Source organism: Danio aesculapii, chromosome 4 (assembly GCF_903798145.1).
Source record: "Danio aesculapii chromosome 4, fDanAes4.1, whole genome shotgun sequence".
Lineage (NCBI taxonomy): Eukaryota > Metazoa > Chordata > Actinopteri > Cypriniformes > Danionidae > Danio > Danio aesculapii.
Window position 1 is genome coordinate 6,974,032 of NC_079438.1, and position 14,966 is coordinate 6,988,997.

The following is a 14,966-nucleotide window of genomic DNA, read 5'->3' on the forward strand; positions in this document are numbered from 1 at the left end:
TTTTGCCTCCTCAGGGAAAAGGACTTCTCCTTTAAATACTTATGTATTCACCCTGATAATTGGAAATATGAATGACTTCGTCAAGACAGGCAATTTCCAATTTATTTGCCTATTTAGGGAACAGGACTTCTCCGTAAATCTAAAGATTCACCCTAAGTGCCTATTTAGGGAACAGGACTTCTCCGTAAATCCTAACGATTCACCCTAATTGCCTATTTAGGGAACAGGACTTCTCCGTAAATCCTAACGATTCACCCTAACTTTCTCTATCACAACTTATCACAATTCATTCTTCTCTTTTATTTTATTTTTTATTTTTATTTTTATTTTTATCTGTAGTCTGTAACCTCCTGCATGCATCAAATGTATCAAAGAAATGAACAACGTATTTACCGATGCCAAAAACCACTTATTTAGAATGTTCAATAGCAGAATTTTTAGAAAAAGGTTTCTGCTTACCTTTCTTTTAGAGAGGCGCCTCTGGATTTGGCATCAGAAATAAACGTCCATCTGTTTGAGTCTCCAGTCAATCACGTCGTCGGGTCACCAATTGTTGGACTCAAATGGTCCATTGCATGTTCAAAAATTGACGGAGATCTGAATTGAAAATTAACAAGTTTTATTTTGAATGCAAGAAGTTAGAGAGTACAATTCCTGCGCAGGAGAGATGTACTAATGTAATAGCCCCTCTGCTGTCCTTCCGCTTTTATATTGTTCCTCACACACACTCTTACCCTAAACTCTTATTAGCCTTATATGGTCTTTTCTTTAAGAAGTTGGCCATTCAGCAACCAGATATTCCTCTTCCTGGTATCTGTGTATCTTCTCTTAACAGTTCACCCTTTTTTAGATGTTTGAGAACACGTACACACAGCTCATACATCTTGTGACTCTCCATCACCCCCACCCAAAAACAGGATGCGCTAGCATCCGGTAACATTTCTCTATACTTTGCGCTCATGATATAGCAGTTAAATCTTTGAAGCAAAAGCCTTCATGTCTATATTTATTACATACTTACTAACAAAGCTTAATAAAATGCTTATCCTTCAAGTGCTACACATGGGGGGCACACATGGAGTTGTGTATTATGCATCACCCTTGTGGTGGCAGGAGTCCCCCCAGGACCATGAGGATGCCCTTTTGAGCTTCAAACATCCTCCCACAGTGTATGTATGTGACATTGCTGGTCGTGTTGCCAGACATGTAAATAACCGTACACAGCAACGATTTTTTAAGCCACATGATGGGAGGGTATGTGAGCCAACTGAGAAGAACATGACCTTGGCAGCAACTGGAAAGTTCAGTGCACATTTTGACTGGCTTGATAACATCAAAAAGAAAACCAGGCTCAACCCCAAATCCTCAAAACGGACACATTTTTTCATCCACATCCAGAAACTGGAACATCCGACCGCTTGTGTTTATATGACAGGTTTCATAAGAAGAACCACAAACGACCTGAGGAGAAATTACGGGGTATTAAACTCATCCCATATCTGGCTACTTTAATCAACTCTTCAGAAGCAGAACAAGTAAACCGAGAACTTTCTTCAAGCCGACATTCCTTGTGCCAAATGAAAGATACACATTAGATGTTTTCAATTTGATTGTACTTCTACCTTCACAACACAAGGAAAAATGCATAGTTTTTCAAAGAAATGCAGAAGCGCACACCAGAGGAGATGCATATAGGAATACAGGGAAAACTGGTGTGTGGTCAGAAAGGTAAGAAAATGTAACATGTGTGTGTATAGTTCTGTCATATATGTAATAATTCTGAAACATTTGTAGAGATACAAACACAACCAACTATGGAGAGGCCCAGGGCAGAGATCCACAAGGCCCAGCAAAAGCTGATGAAAGTTTGCAAGAGGAAGGGAAGAAGTTTTCAGTGGCAATGTTCCCAACTGAGCAAGCACACAAAGTAGCATTTTTGCAAGTTTCATACTCCAAAATGAAATGTTTAAAATGATTGACAACAGGAATGTCAGTCTTTATCACTATGCTTTTCAATATTAGAAAACAATCTGCAAGCTGTATGCTGCAAAGAGGAAAGAAGATGGGATAATTGCCAGAATTTCACCTTTTGTTGTATTGTTTCTGCGGGACCTGAAATCAATTCTCCCTCCACATCTCCTGAGTGACAGCAGCAGCACAGCAATGCCTTGGCTAAATGACAATGTAAGTATGAAACGTTATAAAATATTAATGAAGTAGTCATACAATAAATTGAATATCTACACAATGTGTGATGCTTTATAAGATTACACATTTATTGATAGATGTCTGCATATTTTGCTTTAAAGGCTTTGAATTGCCGTATTGCTCAAATTGCCAAAGAGACCAAAGATGTAAGTTGTTCACCCAGAAAATTTTATTTGTCAGGGACATTATTAGTTTATGTAATGACTAAAACTTTTTGTTTTTAGGTTTTGGCTTTACACACGGACGCATTCATTTTGTGGCACAGGTATTGGCAGAGTTCTGAAACCGTTTCAGATGTGCATTTAGAACTGCTTGGGGTATTTAATATTGCTTATACTATGAGAAAAATATAATCATTGTAAATGAATCGTGTAAATGTCCCATAACACAGTGTTCTCTGCTTATTTTCAGAAGGCTTTAGAGTTCCAAAAAGTTCTTTTCCAAGAATTGTTGGATCTGGAGGTAACCCAGAGAAAGGGTGACACTTCATTCTTAAGGTAACGTCATATGTCATAATAGTTACAATGAAATTAACAAACTAAATATTTACAAATGCTATATTTTTCAGAATGATGCATACACAAACATGCTTAAAACTGTAAAATGTTTTAAAATATTTATTATTTCATGTATCCATAACATTTTTAATATTAGAAAATGTTATTAATTTGTTATTTTACAGGTTTCTGACATGTTGGAAAAAGAAATCCGAATTCATGACAATACCTGCCAATATGTCACCATTTCAGACCTGGAATTGGATATTCTGAAGTATAAATATAATTTATCAATTTATATTAACACAAATTATGCAGTGTTTAAATAAATACAAAAATCATAAAAATCCATTTTGTGAATAGAACTATTAGCTTTTTTTTTCAGAAATGCTTTCAGAAATGTTAATTCGCTGGATGACTGGACAGTCCACAGCAGTGGCAAAAAGATGATGGACATAACTGTGGTGTTTTTGTATGCACAGTGAGTTAATGTTTTACTTGTTATGCATTCATTTTTTATATATATTTCAAAAAAGTCTATTTAATAAATGTGTCTAATTCAGTAAAATCATATTTCAAACAGAATCAGAATCAGTTTTATTGACAAATGTGCTTCACACACACAAGGAATTTGTTTTGGCTACAGAAGCTTCCAGTGTACATAAAGTGACAAGTGACAACACAAAATAAATATGAAAAAAAAAAAGATGATAAACATTAAACAGAGATGCATTTATTCAAAATAAAAATCTGGATGTTGAATTGTGTGTACAGATTTGTTATAAATATTCCGGGGTTTAAGGTGCTGTGTACAAATGCGAATTGAGAAGGTATTGCATTGTATATTGATATAAGGTGCTGTGTACAAGTGCGTATGAAAAAGTATTGCACATATTATTGCACAGTAGGGGAATATTTAACTGTTCATAAGGTAGATATCCTGAGCAAAGAAACTTTTGTGCTTTTTTTTGTGCTTAGTGCTCTGAAGCGCCGACCAGATGGTAACAGTTCGAACAGGTAGTGTACTGGGTGTGAGGGGTCCAGAGTGATTTTGCGAGCCCTTTTACTCACTCTGGAAGAGTACAGTTCTTGAAGTGTTGGAAGGGTAGTGCCAGTGGTTCGTTCAGCAGTCCGGACTATTCGCTTTAGTCTATGGAGGTCGGTTTTGGCAGCTGAGCCGAACCAGACGGTGATTGAAGTGCAGAATATGGATTGGATGACAGCTGAGTAGAACTGTACGAGCAGCTTCTGTGGCAGGTTGAACTTCCTCAGCTGACGAAGGAAGTACAGTCTCTGCTGGGCTTTCTTCACAATAGAGTCTATGTGAATGTTCCACTTTAGATCCTGAGAGATGGTGGTGCCCAGGAACCTGAATGACTCTACTGCAGCCACAGTGCTGTTCATGATGGTGAGTGGGGGGAGTGCAGATGGCAGAAATGGAAGCAAAGAATATCAGAATGTGTCATGAAATGCTGCACAATGAACAGATGGCCCACCTTCGCCTTTACCATGCATCTTGCATGGTCAAAAATCTGCAAGCAAATGTAATTTGAGGGGTAGGAAAAAAATGTTAAAAGGTGTGTGATTTTTTTTTTTTTTTTACTTAAAACTGTTTTTTAGGACTCTCCAGAGATGCACAGTGCAGGGTGCAACACAAAATATGTGTATGGCACAGGAAGCTGGAGTCTGTATTAACCAAAGACATCGCTCAAAGTATGTGATAACTACAATATTCCCATGTGTTAAAGTTAGGTTACTTTGGTTGTTGTATCAATACCTTTTTTCATTTATTTGTCTACAGAGTAATGCACCCTCAAATCCAGACAGTAGATTGGATTCAGTGTGACCGTTGCCAAAAGTGGCTTCATGCAGACTGTGCTGGCATCAGCATTGAAACAGTGACAGAGCAAACATCCTTCAAGTGTGGTTGTGATGAACATGTGCTTACATTTGAGTAGTACATATTATTTATAACATTATTTAAATACTTAAAATATACAGTTCTTTAAAAAAATTATAATGCCAGTTTGATTTTAACAGAACGTTAGCACTCTTGAAGGAAGGCTGGTTAGTTGATTGTGTCATAGAGGATGGAGAGATCCTGGTAAATATTATAATTTACAACAAACCTTTGGATTAGCTTTATTATAGCTGTATTATTTTATCGGTTATTATCGGTTAAGTTGCAGTCTCCCAAAGACATTTTAATTTTGTTATGGTTGTCATAGTTATGCATTATTATAAAGAAATATATTTAGTGAATGCACTAAAATACATATTTCTAATTACAACACTTATTTGTTGTTTATTTCTATAAAAATGCTACATGTTGTTGAATAAAGTTTGTTCCATTTCAGAAATTACACGAAGGCTTGAGGAATGGCACAATCAAATTTAACAGGATGTTTTTATTCAAGCATCCCACATTTTGCCATAAGCTCAAGATGAAACTTAGTCTGAAGTTTAGTTTTTTTGATGAAGAACAGGTACAGTACATAATTGTAATATAAAAGAATATCTATTTTGAAAAGATATAAATATCACATTTCAATCAACAATATACATTTACTGGACATTTGCTGTAAAATATTTGCAGAATTACAGTTATTAGCAGTTATAATTCAATACATATGTTTGAAGCATATAATTTGAACAATTGACTTTTGTTTTGCAACAGACACAGATGATAATAGAAAGAATATATTTTAAGTAACACAACTGGCCAAAGTGTCTATAGAAAACACTCGCTATGTTCTTGAAGTTTTGACCCCTGAGGTAAATCTACAGTCTTACTGCAATTCATGGGACAAATGCATTAAATGGACGTTACTTATTGTTCAGCTCTGTACGCTCCTCTTTTAAAGTTGATGCTGTTAATTCTGCACAAGACTGAGGGCTTCCTCCGGGTTTCAGGCAGAAATGGCTTTACAGTCAAACATTGCATTGGAGTAAGTCTATCTTTTGCTTTTGTTCTGTCCTGCAAACAGATCTGAAAGGTTATAACTCTCCTGTTTGTCTTTTTAAAGGATGGAAACTGAAAATCCGAAAAGATGAAACTAGACAAGTGAATGTGTTGTTCCAAGTTGTGTCACGAACGAGGAATATTAAAGTATACTGTGACCGATTACCTGTTTACAGCTTCTGCAGTGCATGCACTTTACTCATTTCCTTGACAATTAAGAATATGCATTGTTATTTACACGCAAATTTATGTAAATGTTTATTTGTGTTGATAGTAACATGTTAATTAAAGTAAACATCTGTTTTTTACAATAAAAAAATGAAAGCATTGCAAAATACTGAAAAACAATAATAAAAACGTTTGGAATAGATCTTGTATTTGTCCATCAATACACAGTGGCAAACACTATAGGCCTATATTTCACATAAGCTAAATACAATACACTTCTGTAATACAAATTGTGTTAACAGTAGTATTATCTAGCAAGTATAATGTTATATTTTCATTTGAAAACACTGTATTTCAAAGTCAGAATTTACATGATCTTTTATCATTGTCTTTAGAAAAACCGCCGTGACTTGTTCGGTTTAAGGCGCGTATAAAAAAACTGACGGCTTCCGTGCACTGGTGTGTACTTACATTAAGGGCTCATTTGCAGACGCATATTACCGTGGCGGGTTCCATAGCAGACCTGTTTAACCGTGTCAGTTCCGTATCAGCCGCACATAATCGTGGCGGGTGCCGTGGCATGCGCGTATAACTGTGGTTTACCTTTAGTATTGCTTCAGTTGATCCACGTCAAACGTCAAGCGATAATTTGACAGGAATGGGAGCATCTTGCCATCATGGCTTCAGACTCAGGAGATGTTCTTGTAATGGGCACTGTAGACTGCAAGTTTTGAGGCATTTGCGCAACATCAAGGCATTGTCTACAGCAACTCAAAAAAGCATGTGAACAAAACAATGGACGTAGGCTTTAATGCAAGTGCATCGAAAAGGGATCAAAAGGATTGCCTTGGAATGCCATGTAGTGGAATGTCCTGAGATGCCGTTTATTTTTAATTCAATGGGATTCGCAGGGCTTTTCGGCTAATCCTCTTACAACGTCAAGTCATGACATTTGACGGATCCACGTCAAACGTCAAGCAATAACGTGACAGGAATGGGAGCATCTTGCCATCATGGCTTCAGACTCAGGAGATGTTCTTGGAACGTCACGCCGCATGCCCTCCAGAGGAGCTGTAGCCTTATTTGCCCCCGGGAAGCATAAACGGCATGGAAGGTAATAAAGTACGCCGCCCGGTCACCTAAGTGCTCCCGTGTGCCAAAAGATATGACCTTGCCCCGTGTGAGGCTCAAACTCACGACATTCAGATTATGAGACTGACGCGCTGCCTACTGCGCCAACAAGGCGGACTGCTGGAGCTGGGCAAGCTGTGAAACACCAGCTTCCATGTCATGGTTCTGCGATGTGGCTCCTAGGAGACAGCTCCGGCTAAGTGTGCATGTCAGGATGGCCGAGCGGTCTAAGGCGCTGCATTAAGGTCGCAGTCTCCTCTGGAGGGGTGGGTTCAAATCCCACTTCTGACAAACCTAATCTTTGGCTGTGCGTTCAATCTCAAGTAATAAACTCTCTGGCGCCATGTCCGAGTGATAGAGTAACACTGACAAAGCGCCGCATCAATCTCTTTGCGTCACACTTTACGAAGCATAGCAGTGGCCCTGGCAACCTTAAAGGGCACTGTAGACTGCAAGTTTTGAGGCATTTGCGGAACATCAAGGCATTGTCTACAGCAACTCGGAAAAGCATGTGAACAAAACAATGCACGTGGGCTTTAATGCAAGTGCATCGAAAGGGGATCAAAGAATTGCCGTGGAATGTCCTGAGATGCCGTTTATTTTTAAGGCAATGGGATTCGCAGGGCTTTTCGGCTAATTCTCTTACAACGTCAAGTCATGACATTTGACTCTTTGTGAGAATGAGAAGAAAAAAAGCTGTGTCAGTCAATCAACGCGTCTTTTTCAAGACGCTGTTCTGAATGTGCGTTTCTCGATGCGGTGGTTCCTATCTCCGGATGATGTGCACGAGTATCGCATCACAGGTCTGGGGGTCCAGCATGTCGATGCAGTGCCCGCGGACAGCTCATGCTCTCACTGTGAGGACGTGGCTGTTGCACAGCTGAGATCTCAGGCTCAAGTATTTAAACCTCTGGCGCCATGTCCGAGTGATACAGTAACAGTGACAAAGTGCCGCATCAATCTCTTTGCGCCACAATTTACGCAGCTTAGCAGTGGCCCTGCAGCGGTAATGGGCACTGTAGACTGCAAGGTTTAAGGCGTTTGCACAACATCAAGGCATTATCCACAGCAATTTGGAAAAGCATGTGTTCAAAACAATAGACATGGGCTTTAAAGCAAGTTCACCGAAACGGGATCAAAAGAATTGTCTTGGTATGCCATGTAGTGGAATGTCCTGAGATGCCGTTTATTTTTAATTCAATGGGATTCGCAGGGCTTTTCGGCTAATCCTCTTACAACGTCAAGTCATGACATTTGACGGATCCACGTCAAACGTCAAGCGATAACGTGACAGGAATGGGAGCATCTTGCCATCATGGCTTCAGACTCAGGAGATGTTCTTGGAACGTCACGCCGCATGCCCTCCAGAGGAGCTGTAGCCTTTTTTGCCCCTGGGAAGCATAAACGGCACGGAAGGTAATAAAGTACGCCGCCCGGTCACCTAAGTGCTCCCGTGTGCCAAAAGATACGACCTTGCCCTGTGTGAGGCTCGAACTCACGACCTTCAGATTATGAGACTGACACGCTGCCTACTGCACCAACGAGGCGGACTGCTGGAGGTGGGCAAGCTGTGAAACACCAGCTTCCATGTCATGGTTCTGCGATGTGGCTCCTAGGAGACAGCTCCGGCTAAGTGTGCATGTCAGGATGGCCGAGCGGTCTAAGGCGCTGCATTAAGGTCGCAGTCTCCTCTGGAGGGGTGGGTTCAAATCCCACTTCTGACAAACCTAATCTTTGGCTGTGCGTTCAATCTCATGTAATAAACTCTCTGGCGCCATGTCCGAGTGATAGAGTAACACTGACAAAGCGCCGCATCAATCTCTTTGCGTCACACTTTACGAAGCATAGCAGTGGCCCTGGCAACCTTAAAGGGCACTGTTGACTGCAAGTTTTGAGGCATTTGCGGAACATCAAGGCATTGTCTACAGCAACTCAGAAAAGCATGTGAACAAAACAATGCACGTGGGCTTTAATGCAAGTATATCGAAAGGGGATCAAAAGAATTGCCGTGGAATGTCCTGAGATGCCGTTTATTTTTAAGGCAATGGGATTCGCAGGGCTTTTCGGCTAATTCTCTTACAACGTCAAGTCATGACATTTGACTCTTTGTGAGAATGAGAAGAAAAAAAGCTGTCAGTCAATCAACGCGTCTTTTTCAAGATGCTGTTCTGAATGTGCGTTTCTCAATGCGGTGGTTTCTTTCTCCGGATGATGTGCACGAGTATCGCATCACAGGTCTGGGGGTCCAGCATGTCGATGCAGTGCCCGCGGACAGCTCATGCTCTCACTGTGAGGACGTGGCTGTTGCACAGCTGAGATCTCAGGCTCAAGTATTTAAACCTCTGGCGCCATGTCCGAGTGATACAGTAACAGTGACAAAGTGCCGCATCAATCTCTTTGCGCCACAATTTACGCAGCTTAGCAGTGGCCCTGGCAGCGGTAATGGGCACTGTAGACTGCAAGGTTTAAGGCGTTTGCGCAACATCAAGGCATTATCCACAGCAATTTGGAAAAGCATGTGTTCAAAACAATAGACATGGGCTTTAAAGCAAGTTCACCGAAACGGGATCAAAAGAATTGTCTTGGTATGCCATGTAGTGGAATGTCCTGAGATGCCGTTTATTTTTAATTCAATGGGATTCGCAGGGCTTTTCGGCTAATCCTCTTACAACGTCAAGTCATGACATTTGACGGATCCACGTCAAACGTCAAGCGATAACGTGACAGGAATGGGAGCATCTTGGCATCATGGCTTCAGACTCAGGAGATGTTCTTGGAACGTCACGCCGCATGCCCTCCAGAGGAGCTGTAGCCTTTTTTGCCCCCGGGAAGCATAAACGGCACGGAAGGTAATAAAGTACGCCGCCCGGTCACCTAAGTGCTCCCGTGTGCCAAAAGATACGACCTTGCCCCGTGTGAGGCTCGAACTCACAACCTTCAGATTATGAGACTGACGCGCTGCCTACTGCGCCAACGAGGCGGACTGCTGGAGGTGGGCAAGCTGTGAAACACCAGCTTCCATGTCATGGTGCTGCGATGTGGCTCCTAGGAGACAGCTCCGGCTAAGTGTGCATGTCAGGATGGCTGAGCAGTCTAAGGCGCTGCGTTAAGGTCGCAGTCTCCCCTGGAGGCGTGGGTTCAAATCCCACTTCTGACAAACCTAATCTTTGGCTGTGCGTTCAATCTCAAGTAATAAACTCTCTGGCGCCATGTCCGAGTGATAGAGTAACACTGACAAAGCGCTGCATCAATCTCTTTGCGTCACAGTTTACGAAGCATAGCAGTGGCCCTGGCAACCTTAATGGGCACTGTAGACTGCAAATTTTGAGGCATTTGCGCAACATCAAGGCATTGTCTACAGCAACTCAGAAAAGCATGTGAACAAAACAATGCACGTGGGCTTTAATGCAAGTGCATCGAAAGGGGATCAAAAGAATTGCCTTGGAATGTCCTGAGATGCCGTTTATTTTTAAGGCAATGGGATTCGCAGGGCTTTTCGGCTAATTCTCTTACAACGTCAAGTCATGACATTTGACTCTTTGTGAGAATGAGAAGAAAAAAAGCTGTGTCAGTCAATCAACGCGTCTTTTTCAAGATGCTGTTCTGAATGTGCGTTTCTCGATGCGGTGGTTCCTATCTCCGGATGATGTGCACGAGTATCGCATCACAGGTCTGGGGGTCCAGCATGTCGATGCAGTGCCCGCGGACAGCTCATGCTCTCACTGTGAGGACGTGGCTGTTGCACAGCTGAGATCACAGGCTCAAGTATTTAAACCTCTGGCGCCATGTCCGAGTGATACAGTAACAGTGACAAAGTGCCGCATCAATCTCTTTGCGCCACAATTTACGCAGCTTAGCAGTGGCCCTGCAGCGGTAATGGGCACTGTAGACTGCAAGGTTTAAGGCGTTTGCACAACATCAAGGCATTATCCACAGCAATTTGGAAAAGCATGTGTTCAAAACAATAGACATGGGCTTTAAAGCAAGTTCACCGAAACGGGATCAAAAGAATTGTCTTGGTATGCCATGTAGTGGAATGTCCTGAGATGCCGTTTATTTTTAATTCAATGGGATTCGCAGGGGCTTTTCGGCTAATCCTCTTACAACGTCAAGTCATGACATTTGACGGATCCACGTCAAACGTCAAGCGATAACGTGACAGGAATGGGAGCATCTTGCCATCATGGCTTCAGACTCAGGAGATGTTCTTGAAACGTCACGCCGCATGCCCTCCAGAGGAGCTGTAGCCTTTTTTGCCCCCGGGAAGCATAAACGGCATGGAAGATAATAAAGTACGCCGCCCGGTCACCTAAGTGCTCCCGTGTGCCAAAAGATACGACCTTGCCCCGTGTGAGGCTCGAACTCACGACCTTCAGATTATGAGACTGACGCGCTGCCTACTGCACCAACGAGGCGGACTGCTGGAGGTGGGCAAGCTGTGAAACACCAGCTTCCATGTCATGGTGCTGCGATGTGGCTCCTAGGAGACAGCTCCGGCTAAGTGTGCATGTCAGGATGGCCGAGCGGTCTAAGGCGCTGCATTAAGGTCGCAGTCTCCTCTAGAGGGGTGGGTTCAAATCCCACTTCTGACAAACCTAATCTTTGGCTGTGCGTTCAATCTCATGTAATAAACTCTCTGGCGCCATGTCCGAGTGATAGAGTAACACTGACAAAGCGCCGCATCAATCTCTTTGCGTCACACTTTACGAAGCATAGCAGTGGCCCTGGCAACCTTAAAGGGCACTGTTGACTGCAAGTTTTGAGGCATTTGCGGAACATCAAGGCATTGTCTACAGCAACTCAGAAAAGCATGTGAACAAAACAATGCACGTGGGCTTTAATGCAAGTGCATCGAAAGGGGATCAAAAGAATTGCCGTGGAATGTCCTGAGATGCCGTTTATTTTTAAGGCAATGGGATTCGCAGGGCTTTTCGGCTAATTCTCTTACAACATCAAGTCATGACATTTGACTCTTTGTGAGAATGAGAAGAAAAAAAGCTGTCAGTCAATCAACGCGTCTTTTTCAAGATGCTGTTCTGAATGTGCGTTTCTCGATGCAGTGGTTTCTTTCTCCGGATGATGTGCACGAGTATCGCATCACAGGTCTGGGGGTCCAGCATGTCGATGCAGTGCCCGCGGACAGCTCATGCTCTCACTGTGAGGACGTGGCTGTTGCACAGCTGAGATCTCAGGCTCAAGTATTTAAACCTCTGGCGCCATGTCCGAGTGATACAGTAACAGTAACAAAGTGCCGCATCAATCTCTTTGCGCCACAATTTACGCAGCTTAGCAGTGGCCCTGCAGCGGTAATGGGCACTGTAGACTGCAAGGTTTAAGGCGTTTGCACAACATCAAGGCATTATCCACAGCAATTTGGAAAAGCATGTGTTCAAAACAATAGACATGGGCTTTAAAGCAAGTTCACCGAAACGGGATCAAAAGAATTGTCTTGGTATGCCATGTAGTGGAATGTCCTGAGATGCCGTTTATTTTTAATTCAATGGGATTCGCAGGGCTTTTCGGCTAATCCTCTTACAACGTCAAGTCATGACATTTGACGGATCCACGTCAAACGATAACGTGACAGGAATGGGAGCATCTTGCCATCATGGCTTCAGACTCAGGAGATGTTCTTGGAACATCACGCCGCATGCCCTCCAGAGGAGCTGTAGCCTTTTTTGCCCCCGGGAAGCATAAACGGCACAGGAGGTAATAAAGTACGCCGCCCGGTCACCTAAGTGCTCCCGTGTGCCAAAAGATACGACCTTGCCCCGTGTGAGGCTCGAACTCACGACCTTCAGATTATGAGACTGACGCGCTGCCTACTGCACCAACGAGGCGGACTGCTGGAGGTGGGCAAGCTGTGAAACACCAGCTTCCATGTCATGGTGCTGCGATGTGGCTCCTAGGAGACAGCTCCGGCTAAGTGTGCATGTCAGGATGGCCAAGCGGTCTAAGGCGCTGCGTTAAGGTTGCAGTCTCCCCTGGAGGCGTGGGTTCGAATCCCACTTCTGACAAACCTAATCTTTGGCTCTGCGTTCAATCTCAAGTAATAAACTCTCTGGCGCCATGTCCGAGTGATAGAGTAACACTGACAAAGCGCTGCATCAATCTCTTTGCGTCACAGTTTACGAAGCATAGCAGTGGCCCTGGCAACCTTAATGGGCACTGTAGACTGCAAGTTTTGAGGCATTTGCGCAACATCAAGGCATTGTCTACAGCAACTCGGAAAAGCATGTGAACAAAACAATGCACGTGGGCTTTAATGCAAGTGCATCGAAAGGGAATCAAAAGAATTGCCTTGGAATGCCATGTAGTGAAATGTCCTGAGATGCCGTTTATTTTTAATTCAATGGGATTCGCAGGGCTTTTCGGCTAATCCTCTTACAATGTCAAGTCATGACATTTGACGGATCCACGTCAAACGTCAAGCGATAACGTGACAGGAATGGGAGCATCTTGCCATCATGGCTTCAGACTCAGGAGATGTTCTTGGAACGTCACGCCGCATGCCCTCCAGAGGAGCTGTAGCCTTTTTTGCCCCGGGAAGCAATAAACGGCACGGAAGGTAATAAAGTACGCCGCCCGGTCACCTAAGTGCTCCCGTGTGCCAAAAGATATGACCTTGCCCCGTGTGAGGCTCAAACTCACGACCTTCAGATTATGGGACTGACGCGCTGCCTACTGCGCCAACGAGGCGGACTGCCAGAGGTGGGCAAGCTGTGAAACACCAGCTTCCATGTCATGGTGCTGCGATGTGGCTCCTAGGAGACAGCTCCGGCTAAGTGTGCATGTCAGGATGGCCGAGCGGTCTTAGGCGCTGCGTTAAGGTCGCAGTCTACCCTGGAGGCGTGGGTTCGAATCCCACTTCTGACAAACCTAATCTTTGGCTGTGCGTTCAATCTCAAGTAATAAACTCTCTGGCGCCATATCCGAGTGATAGAGTAACACTGACAAAGTGCTGCATCAATCTCTTTGCGTCACAGTTTACGAAGCATAGCAGTGGCCCTGGCAACCTTAATGGGCACTGTAGACTGCAAGTTTTGAGGCATTTGCGCAACATCAAGGCATTGTCTACAGCAACTCGGAAAAGCATGTGAACAAAACAATGCACGTGGGCTTTAATGCAAGTGCATGAAAGGGAATCAAAAGAATTGCCTTGGAATGCCATGTAGTGGAATGTCCTGAGATGCCGTTTATTTTTAAGGCAATGGGATTCGCAGGGCTTTTCGGCTAATTCTCTTACAACGTCAAGTCATGACATTTGACTCTTTGTGAGAATGAGAAGAAAAAAGCTGTGTCAGTCAATCAACGCGTCTTTTTCAAGACGCTGTTCTGAATGTGCGTTTCTCGATGCGGTGGTTCCTATCTCCGGATGATGTGCACGAGTATCGCATCACAGGTCTAGGGGTCCAGCATGTCGATGCAGTGCCTGCGGACAGCTCATGCTCTCACTGTGAGGACGTGGCTGTTGCACAGCTGAGATCTCAGGCTCAAGTATTTAAACCTCTGGCGCCATGTCCGAGTGATACAGTAACAGTGACAAAGTGCCGCATCAATTTCTTTGCGCCACAATTTACGCAGCATAGCAGTGGCCCTGGCAGCGTTAATGGCCCTGGCAGCACTGTAATCCTCTTACAACGTCAAGTCATGACATTTGACGGATCCACGTCAAACGTCAAGCGATAACGTGACAGGAATGGGAGCATCTTGCCATCATGGCTTCAGACTCAGGAGATGTTCTTGGAACGTCACGCCGCATGCCCTCCAGAGGAGCTGTAGCCTTTTTTGCCCCCGGGAAGCATAAACGGCACGGAAGGTAATAAAGTACGCCGCCCGGTCACCTAAGTGCTCCCGTGTGCCAAAAGATACGACCTTGCCCCGTGTGAGGCTCAAACTCACGACCTTCAGATTATGGGACTGACGCGCTGCCTACTGCGCCAACTAGGCGGACTGCCAGAGGTGGGCAAGCTGTGAAACACCAGCTTCCATGTCATGGT

At 43.7% G+C, this 14,966-nt stretch overlaps 12 non-coding genes across 12 annotated transcripts; 6 read left to right on the plus strand and 6 right to left on the minus strand.

The window, feature by feature from the left end:
- Positions 1-7,007: 7,007 nt before the first annotated feature.
- On the minus strand, positions 7,008-7,080 carry trnam-cau (transfer RNA methionine (anticodon CAU)). Its single transcript has one exon. It is a non-coding gene; the product is annotated as a tRNA-Met (tRNA).
- Positions 7,081-7,174: 94 nt separating this feature from the next.
- Positions 7,175-7,257, plus strand: trnal-aag (transfer RNA leucine (anticodon AAG)). Its single transcript has one exon. It is a non-coding gene; the product is annotated as a tRNA-Leu (tRNA).
- Positions 7,258-8,440: 1,183 nt separating this feature from the next.
- Positions 8,441-8,513, minus strand: trnam-cau (transfer RNA methionine (anticodon CAU)). The gene has a single exon. It is a non-coding gene; the product is annotated as a tRNA-Met (tRNA).
- Positions 8,514-8,607: 94 nt separating this feature from the next.
- On the plus strand, positions 8,608-8,690 carry trnal-aag (transfer RNA leucine (anticodon AAG)). The gene has a single exon. It is a non-coding gene; the product is annotated as a tRNA-Leu (tRNA).
- Positions 8,691-9,873: 1,183 nt separating this feature from the next.
- Positions 9,874-9,946, minus strand: trnam-cau (transfer RNA methionine (anticodon CAU)). The gene has a single exon. It is a non-coding gene; the product is annotated as a tRNA-Met (tRNA).
- A 94-nt stretch (positions 9,947-10,040) lies between these two features.
- Positions 10,041-10,123, plus strand: trnal-aag (transfer RNA leucine (anticodon AAG)). Its single transcript has one exon. It is a non-coding gene; the product is annotated as a tRNA-Leu (tRNA).
- A 1,185-nt stretch (positions 10,124-11,308) lies between these two features.
- Positions 11,309-11,381, minus strand: trnam-cau (transfer RNA methionine (anticodon CAU)). The gene has a single exon. It is a non-coding gene; the product is annotated as a tRNA-Met (tRNA).
- A 94-nt stretch (positions 11,382-11,475) lies between these two features.
- Positions 11,476-11,558, plus strand: trnal-aag (transfer RNA leucine (anticodon AAG)). The gene has a single exon. It is a non-coding gene; the product is annotated as a tRNA-Leu (tRNA).
- A 1,175-nt stretch (positions 11,559-12,733) lies between these two features.
- Positions 12,734-12,806, minus strand: trnam-cau (transfer RNA methionine (anticodon CAU)). Its single transcript has one exon. It is a non-coding gene; the product is annotated as a tRNA-Met (tRNA).
- Positions 12,807-12,900: 94 nt separating this feature from the next.
- On the plus strand, positions 12,901-12,983 carry trnal-aag (transfer RNA leucine (anticodon AAG)). The gene has a single exon. It is a non-coding gene; the product is annotated as a tRNA-Leu (tRNA).
- A 609-nt stretch (positions 12,984-13,592) lies between these two features.
- On the minus strand, positions 13,593-13,665 carry trnam-cau (transfer RNA methionine (anticodon CAU)). Its single transcript has one exon. It is a non-coding gene; the product is annotated as a tRNA-Met (tRNA).
- A 94-nt stretch (positions 13,666-13,759) lies between these two features.
- trnal-aag (transfer RNA leucine (anticodon AAG)) lies at positions 13,760-13,842 on the plus strand. Its single transcript has one exon. It is a non-coding gene; the product is annotated as a tRNA-Leu (tRNA).
- Positions 13,843-14,966: the final 1,124 nt, after the last annotated feature.